The 26,662-nt window shown below is 39.7% G+C and overlaps 2 pseudogenes; one reads left to right on the top strand and one right to left on the bottom strand.

Moving 5' to 3' along the window:
• The first annotated feature begins 677 nt into the window (after positions 1–677).
• On the top strand, positions 678–2,157 carry LOC127682615 (alpha-actinin-4-like; annotated as a pseudogene).
• A 4,486-nt stretch (positions 2,158–6,643) lies between these two features.
• Positions 6,644–26,662, bottom strand: part of LOC127694530 (zinc finger and SCAN domain containing protein 4C-like) — a 37,072-nt pseudogene continuing 17,053 nt past the window's right edge.

The raw sequence follows: 26,662 nt of genomic DNA, 5'->3' as shown, positions 1-26,662 counted from the left end.
ACTAAAAAGAAAAGAATATGCAGACTAGGAATATCAGAAACAAAGGGGGTCAGAAAACCAGACATTGAGGAAATCCAGAGAAACATAAGGATATACTTTAAAAACGTGTGCTCAATTGGAGATTCTAAAAGAAATGAGTAATTTTTTTTTAAGTTCTACTTACCAAAGTTAAACAAAGATCAGGAAAATAATTTAAATAGACCTATAACAACTTATGATATAGAAGTCATAACAAGACTCTCAATTTAAAAATCCTGGACTGGATGGTTTTGGTGAAGACTGCAATCAAACATTCAAAGAAGACTTATTGTCATTACTTCTCAAAGTATTTTACAAAACAGAAACAGAAAGAATATTATCCAAAACCCTCATAATCAATGCACATAAAAACTCAACAAAAACCGAGTATTACAAACCAATTTCCCTTATGAACATAAACCCAAAAATATTCAATAAATTATTTGCAAACTGAATAAAAAACACTTCAAGAAGAATGCTAACCATGATTGTAAAGACTTTTTGGGATGAGGATCGACATAAAAAAATGCAGGCATCAGACTTGGACTGACTCAAAGCAGCTGAAGCTGTGGTGGATTAGGAGCCTCAGACACAGGGGTGGGAGCTGAGGTGGTAGCAAACCAGCTGGAAGAATAGCAAAACGCAGCAGGACGGTGGACTACCATGGAGCCAACCAGGCATACTAGTACTGCCCATGCAGTAGCAACAATGGTGCAGGTGGTGGCAGAAGCATGGGCGACTATATGGCCAGGAGGATAACTGGGACCAGGAACTTTTGTTGGACCTGGCCTGGTAGAAGTAGCAGAACAAGACCTACACATCCTTGTGAAGGATGTGAACTCCCATCTGCAGAAATCTGGCACTTAGATCAAGAACATCTATGAGGACTTCAGGGATGGGCTCAAATTTATGCTTCTGCTGTAGGTAATTTCATGGGAGCGGTTGCCTAAGCCAGAGTGGGGGAAGATGTGAGTGAACAAGATCAACCATGTAAAGAAAGCCCTAGACTTCATCCCCAGGAAGGGAGTCAAGCTTGTGTCCACAAGGACAGAAGATATTTTGAATGGTAATGCAAAGATGACCCTGGGAATGATTGGGACCATCATCTTCAGATCTGCCATTCAAGACATCTCTGAAGAAGAGACCTCTGCTAAGGAAGGACTTCTCCTCTGGTGCTTGAGAAAGACAACCCTATACAAAATTGTCAAGGTGAAGAAATTTCATATCAGCTGGAAGGATAGTCTGGCCTTCAACACACTCATCAAATGGCACAGACCTGAGCTGATTGAAGTCACCAACCTAAACAAGGCATTTGAAATGGGTGAGAAATACCTTGATATCCCCAAGATGTTGGATGCTGAGTACATTGTGAACTCAGCCCACCCAAAGAGAAGGCCAAAATGACATATGTGCCCAGCTTCTACCATGTGTTTTCAGGAGTGCAGAAAGCTGAGACTGCTGCCAACTGGATCTGCAAGGTGCTGGCTGTGAAACAGGAAAAGGAGCACCTGATGGAAAATTATGAATGCCTGGTAAGTGATCTTCTGGAGTGGATCCAGTGCACCATCCCATAGCTGGAGCACTACAAGCTTCAGAACACCACCCAGAAGATGCAGCAGAAGCTGGACGACTTCCTGCACCATCAACGAAGTGTAAAACCAAATCCTCACAGGAAATGGCAAGGGTATCAGCCAGGAGCAAATGCAGGAGGTCTGAGCTTCTTTCAACCACTTTGCAAGGACCATGGTGGGGTGCTGGGGCCTTAGGAATTCAAGGCCTAACTCATCAGCCTGGTTTATGAAGTGGAAAATGACCAGCAGGGTGATGCTGAATACAACCAGATCATGAGTGTGGTTGACCCCAACTACAGTGGCCTCCTGACCTTCCAAGCATTCACTGACTTCATGTCGAGGGGGAACACAGACACAGAAACTGCTGATCAGGTCACTGCATCCTTCAAGTTCCTGGCAGGGGACAAGAACTCCATCACTGCGGAGGAACTGCAGAGCAAGAGCTGCCCCTCCCCACAAGGCCAAGTACTTCTTAGCCTGCATGGTGCCCTACAAGGGGCTGTACGCTGCTCCTGGCACCCTTGACTATAAGTTCTCCACAGCCCTCTATGGGGAGAGCAACCTGTGATGCCCTCAGCCACCCTGAACAGAGACCCCCTTGGCCTCCCAGATGTGTTGAGGAGCCCTGCCCCCACCCTGACTCTGTATCTATGCAAAGAGCTCTTTGTGGTTCTTCTCAGGATTCCGGCAGGGGTGGGTTAGGAAGGCCTCTCATTCTCAATCTTGTAGGGGAGGGAGGCTTAACCATCAGTTTTCTGGTCTGCTATATATATGTTCCATGTTGTGGGTTCTTAGTTTTTATGGAGGGAACAACAGACCCCTTTTCCCCAAACATATCTTTGTAAAGCCAGGTCACTTCTACTCATGATGCCCCTTCAAAGCCTTTGACATCCAGGCCAAATCTCCAAGTGATTTGTCCAGGAACTGCCTGCCCTGAGATGTCCAACAGAAAGCACACAGTTCCCCAGAACCAGGTTATAGTGGCTCCTCCCACCTCCCTGCCCCTGTGTGATCACCAGGAACAGAGGACCTGCTATAACCCTTCTCTGCCTCAGGAGTGGATGCTGGGGCTATCAGCCCTGCCAAGCTGGCTTTGGTTCTCATGTCCTCTGAATGTCAGATGTTTTAATGACCAAAACCAACAACACACAAAGAAAGGAACAGAAACAATCAAACAGTAAAACCATTTTTAAAAAGCTTTAAAAAATATAAAATATTTAGTAATTTCAGCGTATTGCCATTTACTTTATTAACTTACAGATTTATTATATAAATATATGTCCATATAGCTTCATATCTCTGCCACCTCTCTCACTCTCATAATGAAGACATAGCTGATTCAATGATTTTCCCCATGTAGAGGTTGGCAGGGGTCTCAGGGGAACCCCTGAGGTGAATGTGGGTTGCTGGCCTGCCTGCCTAGTCATTAATGAATTTCTCTCCACCCGCCCCCTTGAATTCATTGATTGATTTTTATTTTATCAGTTTCTGGACAAAGCATCCTCTGGGGATGAGAGAATAAAGTGAAATATTTTTAAAAAGGAAAAAAAAATAAAGCAAAGTTAACATTTTTAATGTTATATTTATTGAAACCCATTAATCAGGATGGTGATTCCCCTAGAAGTTGATGTATTTTCAAGGTCCCATTTGTCAAATCTTGATGTTAGTGCACAAGGCATTGCTGTTCTGTTCATGAAATTTTCCCATGCCCATGTGTTCAAGGCTCTTGTCCACTCCCTCCCCATAAGTTTCAATGTATCTGGTTTTGTGTGGAGGTCCTTGATTCAATTGAACTTGAGCTTTGTACAAGGAGACAGAAATAGGTAGATTTGCATTTTTCTACACAATAACATTCAGTTGAACCAGCATCGAAGTGCTGTCTGGTTTCCATTGGATGGTTTTAGTTCCTTTGTCAAATATCAAGAGATCATAGGTGTGTGGGTTCATTTCTTGGTCTTCATTTCTATTCCAGCAATCTTCCTGACTTTCTCTGTACCAATACCATACAGTGTTGACCACTATTGCTTGGTAATACAGCTTGATTTCAGGGATGGAAATGCCCATAGAAATTCTCTTATTGTTGGGATGTATTCATGGTCCTGTGCTTGTTGTTATTCTAAATGAATTAGCAAATTCCTCTTTCTAATTCTATAGAGAATTGATTTGGAATTTTGATGGGGATTGAATTTAATCTGTAGATTGCTTTCAGCAAGACAACCATTTTTATTGTAATTAATCCTGCCAATCCATTAGCATTGGAGATCTTTCCATCTTCCATCTAAGATTTAGGTCAATTTCTTTCTTCAGAGACTTGAAGTTCTTGTCATGCAGATCTTTTCCTTGCTTGGATAGAGTCACAGCAAGTTATGTAATTTTATTTGTGACAATTGTGAGGTGTTTAGTTTCCCTAATTTATTTCTCAACCTATTTATCCTTTGTGTATAGGAAAGCTTCTGATTTCTTTGAGTTAATTTTAAATCTAGATACTTTGCTGAAGTTGTTTTTCAGCTGTAGAAGTTGTCTGGTGGAATGTTTGGGGTCGCTTAAGTGTATGATAATATCATAAGCAAATAGTAATATTTTCATTTCTTCCTTTCCCATTTATATCATTTGAGCTTCTTTTGTTGTCTCCTTGCTCTAGGTAGAACTTCATGTACTATTTTGAATGGATAGGGAGAGAGTGGGCAGCGTTGTCTAGTATCTGATTTTAGTGGGATTGCTTCAAGTTTCTCTTCATTAACTTTGATGTTGATTACTGGTTTACTGTATGTTGCTCAAAAGATAGTTTAAAATGTGTTTTGGTAATTTTAAATTTTTTTTAAAAAATTACTGATACAGTTAGCAAAAGGGTAAAGATATACGGGATTTTAGAATGGACTACTAAGTTAGAGAAGCCTAGAGAAGTGCTAATTTCTAAATGAAGAAAGGATATTTATTATATTGGGCAGAAGATTTTATATTTGCTCCAACAAGAAAAGAAAAACTATATCTTCCCTCCAAATTATTAAAAAATAATACTCCACCAGGGAAGACCCCCTGAAGATCTTAGCTACAAACAAAAAGAGAAAGATTGCAAGGACAAAGCAAGTAACATAGGTACTGATCCTGCAACATGCGAACACCTCTCAGAGTGGCTCAGAAATTAAAATACATTTCTTTGCATAGGCAATACTATGTTGGCTACACTATAATCAAGACTTTTAATGTCATTCTTTAAATGGTATAAATAAAAATTGATATTATAAACTGAAATTATTCAGACTAACTTTAAATGAAAGTAAATGTCTTTCATTTGTTCTGACGAAGAGTGTAAAATCACAATTAATTGATTTGTGCATGTGGCATATGTCATACAAATATGTTTATAAAATTATGCATTGCATGTAAGGTTTGTATAGTGCTGAATTGAGGACTAGCAAAGCATCCCTGACAGGGGTCAGCCTTGAGGATGTTGGGAGGACCTGTTCTTCCAGCTCCCTGCCTGATAATTCCTATCTGATGCTGGCTCCAGAGACTAGCTTCAAAAACAACTTCAGAAATGGATGATAATCCCTAGTGACATTGGTTCATATGGAATCTCAGAAGGAAAAAAATAGACAGCCTTAAAGTGTTATGCAAAATGCACATGATGGCAGAAGTGTTCAGTCAAGACTTCAGTTATATATTGTAACACCAAATTCTATACGCAAAAAGCCAAACCTGCCAGTGACTTCTCATATTTACAAACTTTTGCTGTGCAAACTTGCTCCCTAATTTAAAACTGTTGGTTAAATTAAATTGGCTAGAGCCTATTACTAGAGGGAATAGAGGTAGGTTGGTTTGGAGTGATCTGGTTCGAGGAAGAGAAATCAGAGGGAGAAGGAAGAAGAATGATAGAGGAGGCATCAGTAAGGGGAGAGGAATGAAAAGCATGGGGTCAGGAGAAACAGCAAGTTACTGGATTACAACAACTGAGAAGTAGCCAACCCTACAGTCAAAACTATAGATTAGGGATTACCCTCAATGATTGTCAAAGTCAAATAAACTAACAATAGCCTCAGTGTCATTTATTTGTAAGATAGTCTCAGATAAGCTTGCATTGCATGTATTACAGTATGTGTACACTTGCACTGTGGTGTGCATGCTGCATTAAGAGAACACATCACAGGGGTGTATTGTCTCCTTCCTCTATGAGAGTTCCAGAGATAAGACCCATATAGTCAAGTTCAACTGCAACTTCCTTCACTGCTCCATATTTGGGAATAAAAATATGTATGCATGTGCTAGTGTTTTAGTGTAAATATGCAAAATTACCAAGTGCAATAATCAGAATAAAAAAAGAAAACCTAGTTTGCAGAATGTAGGATACCCAGACAAAGAACTCAGGTTATAAGGTTTACAAACAATCCTATTTCTTCACTAAAACAATTCTCTGCCATTCATTTGTAGTTCTGAGGAAGTGTTAGGAAGAAATATTTGATGCTCAGAATAAACTAAAATAATCCAAAAGTCATTGTCATTTTCACTTGACAATAAAATTTATTTAAAATGTACATATTTCCACTATCCTTGGATGAAAATATGTTAACAATCTGAAAAAGAGACAACAGTTATCTTATGTAATGTATCAACTAATATTATTTGAGCTCCATTGAGGTAGCCCAGTGGGAAATGCTGGTTATAAACAAGGCCTATAACCTGATCTTGATTACAATACAAAGATGATCAACCATGTCGTATAGTTTCCATGAATCTTCAATGTTTATGAATCCAAAATCTCATCTCTCTCTCTCTCTCTCTCTCTCTCTCTCTCTCTCTCTCTCTCTTTCTCTCTCTCTCTGGCACACACACACACACACACACACGCACGCACACGCGCGCGCGCGCACACACACACACACACACACACCACACAAACTAAAAATATATATAAAATGTATAAAATGTGTCAATCCATAAGTTGCATGTTATATCTTCATTGGGTAAGTAAAATGTAGTTGCTACATTCTTTCCTGTTTGCAGATGACATACTGACATTGAAACCCTACCAAACTCTGGTGAGGATGTTCCATAGTTCAGTTAGAATTGTGGTAATTCCTCATGTGACGGTGGTATGTGGATGATTAGCGGAAGCTACAGCTACATAGAGAACAGGCATAAGGCTTTTCTCCTGCGTGAATCCTCTCATGAGCCTTCAGGTTCATCTTGTGGCTGAAGGACCTTTTGTATGTGCAGCATATGAAAGGCTTCTCTGGCTTGTGTATGACATCATGAATTCGGAGGTAAGAGACTCGTTTGAATATTTTCCCACAGGTGTCATAGGACAATGCCCTCTTACTCAGGGGTGTTCTCTGGTGGGATGAAAGGTGACAGGAATATTTGAACCTCGTAGGACATTCTTCACAATTGTATGGTTCAGGATCTCCATAGTATCTCTCTTGATGACTTTTACATGGTGAGTTTGCCTCATGATTCTGGCATGTCTCTGAAATAGGAGGCTCTGGCCTGGAGATGAACCCTGGTTCGTCATTAGGGTCTTCTTCAGGAAAATATTCTCCAAGTGACTCTTGAAGTCATGTGGATATTCGTTGACTTGCTCTTATAGAATCCAGAGGAAATTCATGAGAAACATCTCCCACCTCAGGCTCAGGATGATACATTCTCTGGTTGATGAATAGGGAGTCCATTTTGTTCCTGGGAATGTTATCACCACTATTTACTTGAGTAGCATTCCTGGAAGTATTATTCCAATCTTTGCTGTCTACAGAGATGCCAGTTCTGGACAAATCCATTCGTTGTGACTCCATGGAGACATTTACAGTAGTAGGTGCACTCAGGAACTTTACATGATGACTGGAGTTGTATTGACTTCCTCTTCTGGTACACTGAGAGAATTGACAATACGTATATGAGGACTTCATGCTTAGGATCCTCTTTTTTCTGGATAGCACGAAGGGAGTACTTCTCATTTCCAGTACAGATATCACCACTGGTTTCTTCAGTATATTTCCAAGAAGTATCACATTCATTTTCACTGTTTTCTTATCCTTTGTAGAGAAGACAATCTATGAAAATGTAACCAAAAATAAAATAAAATAAAATAAAACATATCTCCTCAGAACGTGCCTTTTCTGCCCAGTTTACCTACTAACCTTTAGTCAATAATATATCTTGTGTATTGACAACTGGCGTCCTTGCATTCTTTGGTGTTGGCCTTGTTGATGATTGCTGCTGTTTTAAAACCTTGATGACTTCTTTTAATGGCATGTTTTCAGAAGAGAGGACTTCCTGTCCTTGCATGGAGACATGGACCTGTAAACAAAGCCAGGTTCCCCTTATCCCGGAGTTTGTGGATTGCATTCTCCTATCCAAACCTTGCTAGCGCAGGAAAACTGGGTACCAATTAGATCAGTTTTCTATGACTATGTCTAATGATCTTTTCCTGGCTCTCACAAATTCTGATTTCTAAAGTTACTATAGATACTGTCCTTTCGAATGTTGAGTCACTGTCTCTAGAGAAACACAAAGTTATGTTCCTGTGAGCTCTGCCCACCAAAGATTCTTTAACTGAACAATGCATTGAAGGAGGAGAAGCCTTTCTTAAAGTGGCCATCGATGTTTCCATATTGGTCTAACATTACCTGAACTTTTCAAAGTGTTTTGTCTCAAAGAAGCAGAAGGCATGCTCTTGGAAACATGACTGGATATTATAATAAAACTTATTGCAAATCACAAATACAAGCAAGCACAATACTAAGAAATGAACCAAATCACTACACCAATAAAAATCCAAACAATATATATGAAATAATAGAAAGCAGTTTTTAATTGATGTGGAGGAATATGTGCACAGTGTGGTTTAAAATTTTCAGGTACTTTGCAATTTCTGTTAAGCAAAGCTTTTGGAAAACATCCAACATAATTAAATTTATATTAAGTCTATCCAAATTTGAATATTTGGACTGAAGCACCATTAAACATCAAAGAAATTCTTTTGGGTATGGCATTGTTTTGTATATAAGTAACATCCGTATTTCAATATCAGATATGTACCATTCTGAAAACTCAGTTTTCTAGACAGTGAATCATTTGATATGTAGTAGCCAATTTGGGAATCCATCTAGTCAAGTTGAAATCAAGTTTTCACCACACAGTTCCAGGGATCACAGACTAGTGCTGTGAATGTTTTTTTTTAAGTGTGTGGGGCAGAGTCAAACACAATCCTCATGGATACACAGCAAGTACCTTCATGAACAAACTGTCACCCACACACAAGTTATCTCATCTACATCCTTAAAGTCTTTACCTGGTCAATTCTTTATAGTCTGTCAGCTGGCATGGAAATAAACTATATTTAGTTATGCCAATCAAACCTAATTGATAGGCTCCTTTCTGCTGTACTCATAGCTTTGAGTGCCTCCAAAAAGAAATTTGAGAGAGCATACACTAGAAGATTAATGGAACAACTGCCTTTAGTGCAGAACCATCCTGGATTTCAAATAGAGTTAATAGCCAGGCTTACATAAACAGAAGGTATCACAAACAACAACAACAACAACAACAACAACAACAACAACAACAACAACAAAAAGATAAAGCACCATGACCACCCCAACCAATACCAACACCAATACCCACACTACCAATAACAAAATTAATATGCTAGAAGTAGTAAGGTTGTCCTGGAATCCGTACCAATAGGAAAGTATCTTTGTTGCTGTTGTTGTAAATAATCCACAATCTACCTTGCCCGTATAAAACAAACACAATCTAGATATTTTATTTACAAACTCAAGCCCACATAGGGCAGATTTAGAGCTACTCTAACTTATTCCCCAACAATCAAGTCCCTTGTAACTTGTTGTTTCTCTGTTCCAAGAGTTCATATTCCATCTTTTCCGTGGCAACTTTCTCCAATTAAGTCTCCTTCCTTCTTTAAATTCCTCTACCAGCAATAGTTTCACTCAATCCTCCAGGCCCACATTTCTCCCTCAAATGACCAGTCATAGCCAGTTGATTTTGTTTTGACAAATTAAATTGGGGAGCAATGATCAAATAACATCATGTCTCATTGCTTCCTTAAAAACTGTTTCTTCCACGTTTTTGACCTCTTCTCTGGTTTCATAGACCATACATACATTTTCTTGCTTTTAATATGTATGAACTTTGTGATTTACATCCTTGTATGAGACAGAATGTTTCTCAAATCTGTCTGGGTTCTCAGAGTCTGAACCACTAAACAAAGTACATAAAGGAGCTAGACCTAGGCCACCATCCACATATGTAGCAAATGGGTAGATTATTCTTCATGTGTGCTTCAAACAACTATTACAGGGGCTATCCAAAAAATGTTGCCTATATTTGGGAAATGTTCTTCTTCCTGGGTTGCCTTATCCAGACTCAGTGGGACAGGAAGTACCTCGCCTTGCTGAGATGTAGATAGCCAGGATAGAGCATGACTTCAGGGTTTCCTTCTCAGAGGAGAAGAGGACAAGGGATAGAAGAAGTATTTTGGAAGAGGTTGTGTGGGGGGAGCAATGAGCTGGATGTAAACTGAATAAGTAAAAGACAAAGTAGAAAAAAATTGAAAAAAATTGATACACACATACACACAAATCCTTTTAAGTCCATCTGGTTACTGTAAATTTGAATAATTTATTTTCCGTCACAAACTGACAATATTCTGCTGTGTATTGATACCATACTTTTTGTAGTGGCCATTCCTGTTGCCAACTTGACTTCATCTGTAATGGACTACAATCCAGAATTGGAAGACTCACCTGTGATCCTAATTTGGAGGCTGAGAGATATGAGTTTCTGACTTGGATCTTGGCATGGAGATCTTCAGACATAGTGGCTATGAATTCCAGAATGATTAAGATATCTGAGTTCAAGGTCATCTGGGATTTAGCAAGTACCTGATCCAGGCATGATGGTACACACCTTTAATCTGGGTCACACTTTCTGCTGGGGACCTACATAAACACATTTGAAGAAGGAAGATTCCCTCTCCTCTTCCTTTCCTGATTGCTTTGTAGGACCGAGCAACTGCTAGATCGTTGGAATTCCATTCACATCTGCTGCTGACCATTGTTTGGAGTTGGACTACAGACTGTAAATCACCAATGGATACCCTCTACTATATAGAACTACTATATAGATACTACCAATAAGTTCTGTGACTTTGGAGAATCCTGACTAAAAGAGAATTTGCTACCAGGAGTGGTACTAGAGGAGGAGAAGTATATGAATTTATCTTTTAAAACTTTGTATATTAGATCTCTATCAGTTGTAGGATTGATAAAGGGTTTTGCCCAATCTGTTGGTTGCCATTGTGATCTATTAACACTGTCCTTTGCCTTACAGAAGCTTTGCAATTTATGAGGTCCCGTTTGCTGATTCTTCATCTTAGAGCATAAACTGTTGGTGTTGTATTCAGGAAAATTTCCTGTGTGCCCAGATTCTTCTCCAATTTCTCTTCTATTAGATTCAGTGTGTCTGGTTTTATGTGGAGGTCCTTGGTCCACTTGGACTTGAGCTTTGTACAGGAAGATGAGAATGGATCAATTTGCATCCTTCTACATGTTGACTGCCACTTGATATATACAAAGAACTCTAGAAGTTAGACTCCAGAGAACCAAATAACCCTATTAAAAATAGGGTAGAGACCTAAACAAAGAATTCTCAACTGAGGTCTACTGGATGCCTGATTATCACCTAAAGAAATGCTCAACATCTTTAATCAATGGGGAAATGCATATCAAAACAACCTTGAGATTCTACCTCATACCAGTCAGAATGGCCAAGATCAAAAACTCAAGGGACAGCAAATGCTGGAGAGAATGTGGAGAAAGAGTAACACTCTTTCATAGCTGGTAGGTTTGCAAGCTGGTAAAACCACTCTGCAAATCAGTTTGTCAGATCCTCAGAAAACTGGTCATAGCACTAACTGAGGACCAAGTTATACCACTCCTGGGCATATATCCAAAAGATGCTCCAACTTGTAATAAGAACACATGCTCCACTATGCTCATAGAAGCCTTACTTATATTAGCCAGAAGCTGGCAAGAACCTAGATGTCCCTCAACATAGGAACGGGTAGAGAAAATGTGGTACGTTTATACAATGGAATACTACTCAGCTATTAAAAACAATGAATCCATGAACTTTTCTTTTTTTCTTTTTCTTTTCATTTTTTCTCTGTAGAACAGGCTGGATTTGAACTCAGAAATCCACCTGCCTCTGCCTCCAAAGTTCTGGGATTAAAGTAGTGTACCACCATTGCCTGGCTGAATTCATGAAATTTTTAGGCAAATGGATGGAGCTAGAAACTATCATCCTGAATGAGGTAACCAACTCAAAAAAAGGACACACATAGTATGCATTCACTGATAAGTGGATATTAGCTTAAGAGCTCAGAATAGCCAAGATACAATTCAGGGATCACATGAAGCTCACGATGATGGAAGATCAAAGTGTGGATATTTTGTTCCTTATTGGTAAATGGGTCAAAACACCCATGGCTCACAGACAACCAATAGCATAAGAATTTCCCCAATGGAGCAGTTAGAGAGAGGACCCAAGGAGCTGAAGAGGTTTGCTGACCCGCAGGAGTAACAATAACATGTATCTACTTGTACCCCCAGAGATCCCAGGTATTAAACCACCAACAAAAGGATATACACAGAGGGACCCATGGATCCAGCTACATATGTAGTAGAAGATGACCATTTCTGAGAGGAGAGGCCATTGTTCCTGTAAAGGCTTGATTCCCCCCAGAATAAGGGAATGCAAGTCAGGAAATTCGAGGGAGGTGGGGAGAAGGAAGGGGATGAGTTCAGGGTAATCTGTGGGGTAACATAGAAAGGTGTTAACATTTGAAAAGTAAAAAAGCAAATATCTAATAAAAATTAAAAATCTGAGGCTTCACCTTCCAAATTCAGGATGGAGCTCTTGTGACCTTTAAATTCTAATGTACAGACAAGGCACACAGTTGTTAGTTATGTGCTGTATTCTGTGTTCTCATAAATCTGTCCTAATATGTCTCTAAAAAGAAGTTTTTTTAAAGGTTTTTCAAGACAAGGTTTCTATGTGTAGCCCTGGCTGTCCTGGAACTCACTCTGTAGTCCAGGCTGGCGGTGAACTCAGAAATCTGCCTTCTTCTGCCTGCCAAGTTCTGGGATTAAAGGCAAGTGCTACCACTGCCTGGCAAAAGAACTAATTTTAAATGTGGTTTGTTATTGTACCACTTTTTACAGTGAAACTATTCTTGAACAGTTATAAACTGCATACTCTATGAAGTTGTCCTCTGTGTTTATTCCTATGTGGAATTTCAGACCTTATCATGTCCTATAAATGAAGATTAAGTTCCATTCTTCTTAAAAAAGATCTGGAGTTGGTTTGATAATTCATCAGCACCTTCAACTATTGAAACCTCTCCAGATTTGCTGGCTCCTTAGAGCTCGGAGAATATTGAGAACTTGTAATGTTTGAAACTATATTTAAAGCTTAAACAAGCTAATGCCTTTGATTATCTTAATGAATTAGGTCAATTGGTGTATAAAACTTTCTACAAGTTATAAAAAATATCAGAAAATGATTTTGCTGGCTGGTTGCTCTTAGCATCTCCAGAAAAAAAAACAATATAGAAAAAGAAGGAATTCTATGTTATAATTTAAAAGCTTCAGATGCAAGTAACCCATCTAAAAGGATAACTTTGTCTTTGAAGAGAATCTTCTCTTCAGCAACGATAGGGCTCAAGTTGTAGAAAATCAAACTGAAGACCCCATTATAAGGTTGACTGATTTACAGTGCAAATTTAAGCCTCAGTCTCAGAGGGTAGCAGCAGTTAATGTAAAAATATGAATTGGCCAATAATTGGATCCTAAACATGGGGTGGTGATGTGTGGCATGAGCCTGTTGAAGTTGAGAATTTTGACTTTTCAGATTTTCAAGCAGTTGCCCCACCTGAGGAAGTAGTATCCTCAGCCCCATCCCTTAAAATAATGTCTTATTCTTACAAGAAGAAATGAATTCCTTAGAGTCTGATAAATCAACAATGAGTTTCACCCAAAACAAATGCCACACAAGACAATACTGATGTTTTTCAAGGCCCAGCAATAGTTTATTCTAGAGCTATAACAAGACTCAAGGCAAAACAGACCCCTACAAGGGAGGTAGAAAGTGTAGTCCATGAGGAAATACACTACACTACTAAGGAGCTTAATGAGTTTGCTAATTCATTCAAGCAGAAGTCTGAGAAATAAGCATGGGAATGGATTTTAAGGGTGTGGAATAATGGTGGAAGGAATATAAAATGAGAGCAGTCTAAGTTTATTGACATGAGCCCTCTGATTGGAAATTTTAGGCTTAATATGGAAGCACACACAGTTACTAAAAAGGGCCAAAAGTTTGTTTGAATGCTTCCCTGAATTGTTTATCAAAAGATCCCTGCTAAAAAAGAGTTGGAGATGCCTAATATACCTTGGCTTAATGTTGAGGAGGGGATTTTAAGGCATAGGGAAATTACAATGCTAGAGTGGATACATTGTGTGTAACCTAATCCTCTACAATGGTAAGGATCAGAAGATATGCCCTTCAACAATCTCATGAGAAGCAAACTGGTGAGAGGAGTTCCAGCACATGTGAAACGTTTGTCTTTGCCATTTTCCTTCTGCCAGACTTTAGGGTTGGAGATGCTGCTGCTCAATTAGATGAATCAAATTCGATGGCTTTAATTGAGCCCAGAGGTAACAAGGGCCAGGCGGCAGCATTAAATTACCAGAGACAAGGTGATAGCAGTTATCATAATGGACAACACAGACAAAACAATGCTTACAATGACATACTCCATAATGGTCAACACAAGAGAGGTGAAATTTACACTGGCATGTCTCCTTAGAAACTTTGGTACTTGCTAATCAATCACGGAATTTCCAGGAATGAAATACATAACAAGCCTACTCCGTGTCTGTTTGATCTGTATAAGCAGAAAACTTCTCAAATGAAAAAAAGGCTACATTGTATCCTGGCAACAGGCATTCTCAGCCAGTGAATCAATTTCCAGACTTGAGCCAGTCGGAAGATTCAGAACCACTTGAATGAAGGGGTCGCAAAGTTCCCCTGAGGAAGGATCTTGATAAGATACATAAAAGTTTCACTGTTAAACTTTCTCCAATATTTCCCCAGAGGGACCTACAGCCTTTTACATGGATAAATGTACACTGGGGCAAAGGAAAATTTCAAACTTTCCGGGGTCTATTGGATGCTGGTTCTGAATTAACACTGATACCAGGAGATCCCAAGAAACATTGTGGCCCTCCAATTTGAGTAGGGGCTTATGGAGCACAGGTGATTAATGGAATTTGAATAATGTCCAACTCTCATGTAGGTGCAATAGGTTCCTGAGAACATCCTGTGTTCATTTCCCCAGTTCCAGAATGTAAAATTGGGATAGATGCACTCAGAAATTGGCAGAATTCTCACACAGCTTCCATGACCTGTGAAATGATGGCTATTATGGTTGAAAAGGCTAAATGGAAGCCATTAGAGTTGCCTCTGCAAAAGAACAGAATGAATAAAAAGAGTATGGTATTCTTGGATGAATTGCAGAAATTTCTACCACCACCAGATACTTGAAAGGTGCAGGGGTGGTAGTTCCCACCATATCTCCCTTTAACTCTCTTACGTGCCCAGTGCAAAAGACAGATGGGAAGCCGGGCATGGTGGCACATGCCTATAATTCCAGCACTTGGGAGGCAGAGGCAGGCAGATTTCAGAGTTCAAGACCAGCCTGGTCTACAGCCAGATCTCCACAGAGAAACCCTGTCTCAAAAAAGAAAAAAAAAGACAGATGGATCATGGAGAACGACAGTTGACTATAGAAAACTAAATCAGGTAGTAACTCTGATGGCAGCTGCTGTACCAGATGCAGTTTCATTACTTGAGCAAATGAACACAAATCATGGTACCTGTTATAAAGCTATTGATCTCAAAAATGCCTTTTTCTCAGTACCTGACCATAAAGACCACCAATATCATTTTGCTTTCAGTCACCAAGGCCAGCAGTATGCAATTTTACCTTTACAATTTTGCCTTTAGGATATATTAACTCTTCTGCCCTGTGTTATAACTTAGTAAGAAGGGATCTTGATCATTTGTCTCTTCCACAAAATATCACATTGGTGCACTATATAGATGACATTATGCAGATTAGACCACGTGAGCAGGATGTAGCAACCACTTTAGACTCATTGGTAACATATATTGGTATCAGAAGATGAGAAATAAATCCAATGAAAATTCAACGACCATCTACCTCAGTTAAATTCTTAGGAGTCCAGTCATGTGGGGCATGTAGAGATATTCCTTATAATGTGAAAAATACGTTATTCCACCTTGGCCCACCCACCACCTGGAAATAAGCACAATATTTATTGTGTCTATTCGGCTTTGAGACAGCACATTCCTCGCTTGGGTGTGTTATTGGGCTCTATTTGCCAAAAGACTCAGAAAGCTGCTAGCTTTGTGTGGGTCCTGGAGCAGGAGCAGTTTCTTCAACAGGTCCAGGCAGCTGTGCAGGCTTCTCTACCACTTGGATCATGTGATCCAGCAGACCTGATATTACTTGAGGTGAAAGGCAGATAGAGATGCTGTTCAGAGCCTCTGGCAGGCCACTGTAGGTAAATCACAGAAGAGACCTTTGAGATTTTGGAGAAAAGTTTGAAAAACAGATCTTGTCCTGCTATTAGGCCTTCATGGATACTGAATGTTTGAAAATATGACACCAAGTTACTATGTGACTTGAACTACCCATCATGAGTGGGGGCTCTCAGACCCTCCAAGTCATAAAGTGGGAGGTACTCAGCAGCAGTATATTATCAAATGGAAGTGGTATATATGTGATTATGCCAGAGCAAAGCAGGTCCTGAAGGAACAAGCAACTTACATGAAGTACTTACTCGAATGCCTATGGTTTCTATACCAGTTACAATGCCATCTGCTGGCAAGCATGCACCTATAGACTCATGGGGTGTTCCCTCTGATCAGGTGACTGAAGAAGAGAAGACTAATCTGGTTTACTCATGGCTTTGCATGTTATGTAGGCAGCATCTAGAAGTGCACTGCTTCAGCACTACAACCCCTCAGAGTGACAACCCTGAATGATACAGGTGAAGGAAAATTTTCACAGTGGGCAGAAATTCAGGCTTCACTAAGGTAAAGAGCAGCATCAAAAGGACAAAGTCACAGCCAACAGAATGGGAAAGATATTCACTAAGCACACATCTGGCAGAAGACTGATATCTAAAATATATAAATAACTCAAGAAAGTAGATAACCAACACACCAAAAAGTCCAATTTAATATGTATTACATGTAATAACATGTAATACATATCTAGGGAGAATTTTCAACAGAAGACTATTAAATAGCTGTTAAGAACTGAAAGGAATGTACCATATTCTTAGCCATTAGAAAAAAGCAACTCAAAATGACTCTGGAATTCTATCTTAAAAGTTGAAGAATGACTAAGATCAATATGATGAGTATCCATTCATGCTGCTGAGGATATGGATCAAGGGAATAGTTCCCCATTGCTGGTGTGAGTATAAATCTGTACAATGAAAATGGAAATCAATATGGTGGTTCTACAGAAAATTAGGATTCAATTTGCCTCATGACACAGCTATACTAGTCCAAAGTATAGACACAAAGGATGTTTCACTGTAACACAAGAACTCTTGCTCAATCAACTATGTTCTTAACAGCTTTATTCATAATAGTCACACACTGGAAAATGATTATGTATCCCTGAACTGAAGAATGAGAATAGAAAATGTGGACTATTTACAAAATATAGTATTAAACATCTGACATAAATGTTGAAAAATTTTTGAACACTGAACAGCAAAGAAAAAATGTTCATAAAAATTTCAGGGAAATGGATGAAGCTAAAAAAGATCAGCGTGTATGAGGCAAGTTAGTCCTAGAAACACAAACATAATATTTACTCACATATGCATGGAAATTAGCCTTAAAATAAAGGACAACATTTTTACATTTCACAGACCAAGAGAAGCTATGAAAGAAAAGAACTCAAGGGTGGGTCACATGACTCTAGTGGGAAAAAATAAACATTTACAAAGGATGAGGAGATGAGTCTGAATGGAGGGGTGGAGATTGGAAGTTGGAGTAAACTACATATAGTTTTTAAAGAATGAATGACCATTGCATAGTCACAATCTGTTAATAAATGCAGTTTGAACAAAGGGAAACAAAGATCATTCACAGCTTGGAGAAAGTCATTCATAATGGATAACATCTTTATTTATAGTAATCAGGTGTTAGCCATAAATGTGTTTGAGTTTAAGTTCAACTTGCTCGACATATGAGCTTATTTATAGACAGGATCATATAGGAATACAGTGTCTCAGAAAACAAAATGAAACAAAGCTAAAGACAGACAAAAAAAGACGATGCTTAAAGTAGTGATGCAGCTGTGGAACCTTAGCACAGAGGAATTGGAAGCAATGGGATTGTAGTGAAATATCATTCTGACAAAATTAGTGAGGTTGTGAGCAGACTAAGCTATAAGACAGTTGTTTGAATATACAAGTGTGATGGCTATTCCGGGTTGTTTACTTGGCTTCATCTGGAATGAACTACAGTTCAGAAATGGCAGACACACTTGTGATCCAGATCTTGAGGCTGGAAGACACAAGCTTCTGACCCAGATCGATCTTGACATGGAGATCTTGAGATATAATGGCCTTGAAAAGCTTAGGCCCAGCCAGGGTTGTACACATCTTTAATCTAAGGAGACAGAGGCAAAGAGACCTGAGTTCAAGATCATACTGAGACAAAGCAATTATCAGATAAAGGCATGGTAAAACACACTTTTAACCTTCAGCTGGAGGCGTGCAAAAGGACGTTGGAAGAAGGAAAAATTCACTCTTCTTTGCCTCCTTGCACTTACTTGCCAGCATATCTGTTGAAACCTAAGTCTTAAGGAAGTACAGAAGAGCAGGTGATATAACTGTCCTCATGGGACTGAGAATCTTCAAGGTATTATTCTTGATCCCAGTAGCTTTTAGGATGAACAGAGTCACTTGAGCCATGAAATACTTCATATGTAAGGCAAGAAGGACCCATATGTTTCCAAAGTATCTGCACTTTTTCACATTCCAACATCCTTTTCTGTTTACTTTTACCATTCTCTCTCTCTCTCTCTCTCTCTCTCTCTCTCTCTCTCTCTCTCTCTCTCTCTCTCTCTCTCCCTCTCTCCCTCTCTCCCCCTCTCTCTGTCTCTTGCTCTGTCTCTCTGTCTCTCTCTACCTCTTGCTCCCTCTTGCTCTGTGTTTGTGTTTGTGTGTGTGTGTATGTGTGTGTGTGTAAGCTCTCTTAACTGCTGAGCAATTTCTCCATCCTGTTAATCATATTAATATACACCTTTCTTCATAATACACAGCAGAAATTTTTGCTGGTCTTTGTTGGGTGAGAATCATAAAGCATGTGTTTTCAGCTGATTCAATTTTTCTCACATTAAAAAAATGTATTGGAGCTTGGGGGTGGACACCTTCTTAGGAGGCATATCAGATTAGAACTCAGAATCAGTGGGGGCTGGTAAACTGTTGTGATAGCTCAGTGGTCTAGAGTATAACTTCTCCTAGAAGACCTAAATTCAGTTACCAGCACCCATGTCAAGCAGTTAACAATACCCTGTAATTCCAGCTTCCTGGAATCCCATACTTTCTACTGACCAAAAACTCCCATAGGCATTTTTCTGTATGCACAGACACACAGAGGTACAATTTTAAAATAAAAAAAAATGAGTATTTTCCAAGTCAAGTAAAGTAGATAATAATGGCTCTGCCATGGGTAGCTGTGTAGTTCTACAACAATTATTTTCTTTCCTTTCTTCTCCTTTCATAGACAAGACTGAGATTTGTCTATATAACCATATGGCTGAGGTAGCATAGTGTTAAGAGCAGTGGTTGGTCTTGCAGAGTGCTAGGTCTGGTTCCAGGCATCTTCTTGACGGCTAGCAGCTGTCCATAACTCCCTTTGCAACTGACTTCTTTGGGCTCTTAGTGTACAGGGAGTGTACATACAAACATGCAGACCAAACAGTCACACACACACACACACACACACACACACACACACACACACACACACACACACTATTTACTAATAGAAACCAAATGCAAGTCTGGGCGTAATGGTACAAGCCTTTACCAACACTCAATAAACAGAACCAGGTGCACCTATGAGATCTGCTGGGACTACAGAGACTGTGTTTCCAGAGAAAAAGAAGAAAGAGAAACCACCAAGTTTAGTGGGGAATGCCTATAAGTGGCTGAGGCAGGAGGATTATATAATATAAAAGTGTAAGTATGGTCTTTCTTGTGTGCACTCCCATATAATGACACAGAGATTACATTTATTAATAAGCATCAAGAATTATAGCTGGGCAGATATTCATCTCTTTTGATCCAACTACAAGAGCCTGGCCATTTTCCAGCCCCATGTCCAGTTACCTGCCACCTTAGTCTTGCCCTGGCTGCTCCTGCTCCATTCATCTCATGGAGACTTTCTCATCACACCATTCTAGATCCCTGCCCCCACCTTCACCCCTCCCTGGGATGCCCCATCCTGTCCACCTATTGGATGATTAGATCTTTATCAACTGACCACACCAGCTCAGTCAATAGGTTCTCCAGGGAGGGAGCAAGGAAAGAAAAAAGGCAGTTAGACAACACTGTAATATGACCCCAGCCAGTTCTGAAGCTGAAGGCAGGTTTCCTTTTTCCAGTCTGCCTTTACATCATTCTAAGTACATAGAAAGAATATGACCAATCCTAAGACATAAACAAAGTACTTAAGGAGCAAACAATGCATAAACAAAGTAGTCAAACCAAAAAATAATGAAACAGGCAATAAACCAAGTCTGGTGGTCACTGGGTCTAGGGGTTTATCAGGATGACCCTCCTAGAAGGGGCCTCAAATGCCCTCCACAATTAGCCAATCAGAGGTGATGGGGAACATTTTTTACACAACATTGAGACAGGAGATGCTTCAATAATTATAACGCTGCCAACATCCAATAGCAATTAGGTGTCCTTGCACAGATATTAACATTTGAATACACATGTGTAAAACCATCTAACAATGATGTAATGCTTGATCCCAACCTACTTTGCACAGTCCAAAGTGTCCATGGGGTACATGGCAAGACACAGGCTACAGTGAAACACTCTCTCAAAAAAAGCAAAAACAGAAAAACAACAATGAAATCTAAAGAAAATCAAACCTTTAGCAATAAAAACTAAAACTAGCTGACTAGAGATTTTGTCTTTAGCATAGTGACATCTCTTAATATCTCTTAGTTAGATGGCTGCATAAGGCATGCCTTTAATCCCAGCAATAGGGAGGCAGAGGTGTGTGTATTGTCGGGGGTGGGGTGGGGTGGGGGGAGCGTCTCTGAGTTCAAGTTTCTGCAAAGAGAATCCAGTGGGAGACATGTGTATTTGCTTTCTTTTCTGGTGAATTTGTTTTTTCCTCAAAGCTGGGGTTAGTTTTCACAATTTTACTCATATTGTCTGTCTGGAAAGAACTGGAAAGAGTCACGGATGTATGTCATCAAATTCCTTTAAAAAAGAATTGATCCTTTGTGATCTTTACTGCTTAGAGTGTTAAATGCTTGGACTGGCTTTGTATTATGGAAGCACAGACATTTGATTCCAGCTCTCTGGAGCCAGAGTCAAGCTAATCTCTGTTTGAATTCCAGGCCAACCTGGTTTACATAAAGAATTTCAAAACATCTAGTGCTACACAAGGAACCCTGTGAGGTGGGGAGGTGGCTGAGGGTGAGGCTTGGCAAACAAACAAGAATGCTTAGTCTCACAAGGTAGGTGGGAATTTCTAAAATTTTGTCTTGTAAGAAGGAAGCAAACTGAAGCCTTTTGAACAGGACTTCAATTTTGAATCGGGGCCAGATAAAGTTTAAGTTCCCAAAGACCAACCTGGGTGCCATCCTGTTTGGCAGAAAGAGACAAGTAAGTGTGAACTGACATCCTAATTTGGCAAGTTGAGATGTGAATGCTAGGCAAGTGGTCCCACCATAGTTCAGTAACCAAGTCTATGGGAACACACAGGATAAGTGAAATCCAAAGGCATGTTCCCAAGGAAGTCCCCCATCTCTAAATCTCCCTCTGCTCTGCTTGAGACAGCTCTTTCTAATTTCTGCTTTATACAGTTCTCCATGCAATTCTCTCTTGTATTCGATAAAAAAAATTCTCTGGATAGGACCTGTCTTGCCGATCATAAACCCACTCTTAATTCATATATCAATCCAGACGTTTACTCCAGTTTTCCTTTTGATTATCCTATGAATCAGTATCTCATGGCCCTAGTGTTTTGATTCTTAGAAGACAGTGTAGTGGCTATTCTTCATTGTCAACTTGACTATATCTGGAATGAATTGCAATCCCGAATTGGAAGGCTCACCTTTCATCCTAATCTGCTGGGTGAGAAATACAAGTTTCTGACCTGGGTCTTGGCATGGAGATCGTGAACATGGTGTCTATGAATTCCAGAATATTAAGACAAGGAGATCTCTGAGTTCAAGGTCATCTGGGATTAAAGGCTCTGTAGCACAGGAGTTTAATCTGGGCCACACCCTCTGCTGGTGACATACATAAGTGTGTCTCCCCCCCCCCCCATGCAGCTCTAATCACTAGTTCTCAGCCTTTGAAATTCCTGGCTCATTATTCTCCTTAGAACAATACAGCCCTGTGTTAATTTTACCTGTTAGTCACTAGCTACACCTGAGTTAGCACAGGGCAGACCTTTGAAGTCCTTTTGATCTGCTAGACCTACTGTTTCCTGAATTATTAAGGTTACCTGCTGAGCAGTGTGAAACATTGAAGCCAACCCCCACCAAGTTTTGGGGAAAGGACTTGCCCTTAATAGCCATATATATATAGTGGGAACTACATATATATATATATATATATATATATATATATATATATATATATATATATATGCCCTTAATAGCCATATATATATATAGTGGGACCCCGATTGACCATTACATCTCGAACAGCAATGTTGTCCTGATGTCATGTCTTTCTCACTCCACACCCCCCCCACTTATTACTAGCTTCTCTTTCAGGGACCCACAGTAGCTACTGGCTGGCAGCAACAAAATGGCCCCTGAATGTGGGACTAAATGCAAGAAGGTCTCCTAAGGTGACACTGTCTTCACAAAACTTCAAAGAAATTGGAAAAAATGGTATCCTGCACGGTGAGCAACTATAGATGCTAAAGAACATGGAATAAGTGAGGCAGTGTTGACCTAATGCTAAACCCGCTTAGGAGTTAGACAGTAGAAAATAGAGTGGAAAATGTATATACATTTGTCCACAGCCTTTAAGAGCTGATTCAGGTGAAAAGAAAAGGGGTTTGAAAATAGGTGTATGTCTGCAGGCTTCAATAGCTGCTTCAAGAAACTATAAAAAATGAGAGAGAAAGAGAGTAGGAAAATGGATTTTAAAACTCTCCTAGGGAGTAGTCAGTGCTCTTAACCTCTGAGACATCTCTCCAAATGCTCAACTTCATTAGTCATTAGGGAAATGCAAATCAAAACAACCCTAAGATTTCATCTTACACCAGTCAGAATGGCTAAGATTAAAAATTCAGGAGACAGCAGGTGTTGGAGAGGGTGTGGAGAAGGAGGAACACTCCTCCACTGCTGGTGGGGTTGCAAATTGGTACAACCACTCTGGAAATCAGTCTGGCGGTTCCTCCGAAAACTGGGCACCTCACTTCCAGAATATCCTGCTATACCACTCCTGGGCATATACCCAGAAGACTCCCCACCATGTAATAAGGATACATGTTCTACTATGTTCATAGCAGCCCTATTTATAATTGCCAGATGCTGGAAAGAACCCAGGTATCCCTCAACAGAAGAGTGGATGCAAAAAATGTGGTATATCTACACAATGGAGTACTATTCAGCCATTAGAAACAAAGAATTCATGAAATTCTTAGGCAAATGGATGGAGCTAGAGAATATCATACTCAGTGAGGTAACCCAGACTCAAAAGGTGAATCATGGTATGCACTCACTAATAAGTGGATATTAACCTAGAAAACTGGAATACCCAAAACATAATCCACACATCAAATGAGGTACAAGAAGAAAGGAGGAGTGGCCCCTGCTTCTGGAAAGACTCAGTGAAACAGTATTCAGCAAAACCAGAACGGGGAAGTGGGAAGGGGTGGATGGGAGGACAGGGGAAGAGAAGGGGGCTTACGGGACTTTCGGGGAGTGGGGGGGCTAGAAAAGGGGAAATCATTTGAAATGTAAATAAATTATATCGAATAAAAAAAATTAAAAAAAAAAAAACTCTCCTAGGGAAAAGTGGAAATATAGAGAGGTCCTGTTTCCTTTGTGGACCCTACTGGAGATATTCGTAGTACTGTACAGCATGCGTCTCTCTCTGTGTATTATATTGTCCTTGGTACACCAATTGTCCATGTGTCAATTTCTGTCTATCTTTGGTTGTTTTAATGACTGTCATCCTGAGTTTCATGTTGAAAAAAAACTTGGTAAAATTTTCATCTTCTGGCATTCTATCTCTTAATCTAGCCGCAGTTCATACAGTGGAGGCTGATTTAAACTGAGTCACACTTGAGTCAAACATGGCTGAAGAAAACGGCTGCTTCTTAAAGGGACAGCAGCCTCAAATCTGAGGACAAGTGGGCTAATGGTTATTTCTCCTAGAAAAAAAATCCCTTCAATTGTGATTTTGCATTCAAAGTACTTTTTATTCTCTCAAAATTACAGCTAGAAAAAGGGAAAAAATTGTTGGTTTAAGTGTATGAGATTCCTGTAATCGCGTTATTCTTGTTTGTAATTGGTCCTAAAAGTATAAGTATGTTTTATATGTCTTGCCTATAGCGTATTGGCTTATAAGTTATTGTGAATGAAGAGCTGGTAGCTCAGGGTTGTAGCCATCTTGAACACGTGGCATGATACAACCCAGGAAATACAGGCCTCTAAGATGCTTCTAAATAGGCATGGTGTTTTGTGTGAATCTTAACCTAGAAATTAGACTTATAAGAAATAAAATTTAAAATGATGTCTCTTTTTTTTTCCTTTCTTTTTTTTTCAATTCGATATATTTTTTATTTACATTTCAAATGATTTCCCCTTTTCTAGCCCCCCACTCCCCGAAAGTCCCATAAGCCCCCTTTTCTCCCCCTGTCCTCCCACCCACCCCCTTCCCACTTCCCCGTTCTGGTTTTGCCCTATACTTCTTCACTGAGTCTTTCTAGAACAAGGGGCCACTCCTCCTTTCTTCTTGTACCTCATTTGATGTATGGATTATGTTTGGGGTATTCCAGTTTTCTAGGTTAATATCCACTTATTAGTGAGTGCATACCATGAGTCACCTTTTGAGTCTGGGTTACCTCACTTAGTATGATGTTTTCTAGCTCCATCCATTTGCCTAAGAATTTCATGAATTCATTGTTTCTAATGGCTGAATAGTACTCCATTGTGTATATATACCACATTTTTTGCATCCACTCTTCTGTTGAGGGATACCTGGGTTCTTTCCAGCATCTGGCAATTATAAATAGGGCTGCTATGAACATAGTAGAGCATGTATCCTTATTACATGGTGGGGAATCCTCTGGGTATATGCCCAGGAGTGGTATAGCAGGATCTTCTGGAAGTGAGGTGCCCAGTTTTCGGAGGAACCGCCAGACTGATTTCCAGAGTGGTTGTACCAATTTGCAACCCCACCAGCAGTGGAGGAGTGTTCCTCTTTCTTCACATCCTCTCCAACACCTGCTGTCTCCTGAATTTTTAATCTTAGCCATTCTGACTGGTGTAAGGTGAAATCTCAGGGTTGTTTTGATTTGCATTTCCCTAATGACTAATGAAGTTGAGCATTTTTTAGGATGCTTCTCCGCCATCCAAAGTTCTTCAGGTGAGAATTCCCTGTTTAACTCTGCACCCCATTTTTTAATAGGGTTCTTTGGTTTTCTGGAGTCTAACTTCTTAAGTTCTTTATATATATTGGATATTAGCCCTCTATCTGATGTAGGATTGGTGAAGATCTTTTCCCAATTTGTTGGTTGCTGATTTGTCCTTTTGATGGTGTCCTTTGCCGTACAGAAACTTTGTAATTTTATGAGGTCCCATTTGTCAATTCTTGATCTTAGAGCATACGCTACTGGTGTTCTGTTCAGAAATTTTCTCCCTGTACCAATGTCCTCAAGGTTCTTCCCCAGTTTCTTTTCTATTAGCTTCAGAGTGTCTGGCTTTATGTGGAGGTCCTTGATCCATTTGGATTTGAGCTTAGTACAAGGCGATAAAGATGGATCAATTCGCATTCTTCTGCATGCTGACCTCCAGTTGAACCAGCACCATTTGTTGAAAAGGCTATCTTTTTTCCATTGGATGTTTTCAGCCCCTTTGTCGAGGATCAAGTGGCCATAGGTGTGTGGGTTAATTTCTGGATCTTCAATCCTGTTCCATTGATCTGCCTGCCTGTCACTGTACCAATACCATGCAGTTTTTAACACTATTGCTCTGTAGTATTGCTTGAGGTCAGGGATACTGATTCCCCCAGAATTTCTTTTGTTGCTGAGAATAGTTTTAGCTATCCTGAGTTTTTTGTTATTCCAGATGAATTTGTTAATTGCTTTTTCTAACTCTGTGAAGAATTGAGTTGGGATTTTGATGGGTATTGCATTGAATCTGTATATTGCTTTTGGCAAAATGGCCATTTTAACTATATTGATTCTGGCGATCCATGAGCATGGGAGGTTTTCCCATTTTTTGAGGTCTTCTTCCATTTCCTTCTTCAGAGTCTTGAAGTTCTTGTCGTAAAGATCTTTCACATGTTTGGTAAGAGTCACCCCAAGATACTTTAGACGGTCTGTGGCTATTGTGAAGGGGGTCATTTCCCTAATTTCTTTCTCAGCCTGCTTATCCTTTGAGTATAGGAAGGCCACTGATTTGCTTGAGTTGATTTTATAACCTGCCACTTTGCTGAAGTTGTTTATCAGCT

Source organism: Apodemus sylvaticus, chromosome 1, assembly GCF_947179515.1.
Source record: "Apodemus sylvaticus chromosome 1, mApoSyl1.1, whole genome shotgun sequence".
Classification (NCBI taxonomy): Eukaryota; Metazoa; Chordata; class Mammalia; order Rodentia; family Muridae; genus Apodemus; species Apodemus sylvaticus.
Note: the sequence above shows the minus strand (reverse complement) of the source record. Positions and strands in the feature narration are given on the sequence as shown.